The sequence below is a fragment of the Myotis davidii genome, unplaced genomic scaffold (genome assembly GCF_000327345.1).
Source record: "Myotis davidii unplaced genomic scaffold, ASM32734v1 scaffold249, whole genome shotgun sequence".
Classification (NCBI taxonomy): Eukaryota; Metazoa; Chordata; class Mammalia; order Chiroptera; family Vespertilionidae; genus Myotis; species Myotis davidii.
The window spans coordinates 4,875,845-4,876,378 of NW_006300367.1; positions in this window are offsets into that span (position 1 = coordinate 4,875,845).

Consider the following 534-nt stretch of genomic DNA (forward strand, 5'->3'; position numbering starts at 1 on the left):
CAGACATCCATCCGGACGTCCTTTCAGACAAAGCCACAGTGGCAGGGGCCAAGGCAGAGGCAGTTAGGGGCAATCAGGCCAGCAGGCAGAGGCAGTTAGGGATGATCAGGAAGGCAGGCAGAGGTGGTTAGGGGTGATCAGGCAGGCAGGCAGAGAGGTTAGGGGCAATCCGGCAGGCAGGGGAGCCTTTAGGGGCATCAGGAAGGCAGGCAGAGTGGTTAAGGCAATCAGGCAGGTAGGCTGGTGAGTAGTTAAGAGCCAGTGGTCCAGGATTGTGAAAGGGGAGAGGGATGTCCACTGCCAGTTTAGGCCCGGGCCTAAACTGGCAGTCCAACATCCCCCGAGGGGTCCCGATTAGAGAGGGTGCAGGCCGGGCTAAGGAACCCCCACTCCCGTGCATGGATTTTGTGCACCAGGCCTCTAGTAACTAATAAAATGAAACAATTATGACAATATCCTGTCTAATAAAAGAGAAACATGGTAATTAGCGTACGACCGCTACCCTTCCCATTGGCTAATCAGGGTGATATGCAA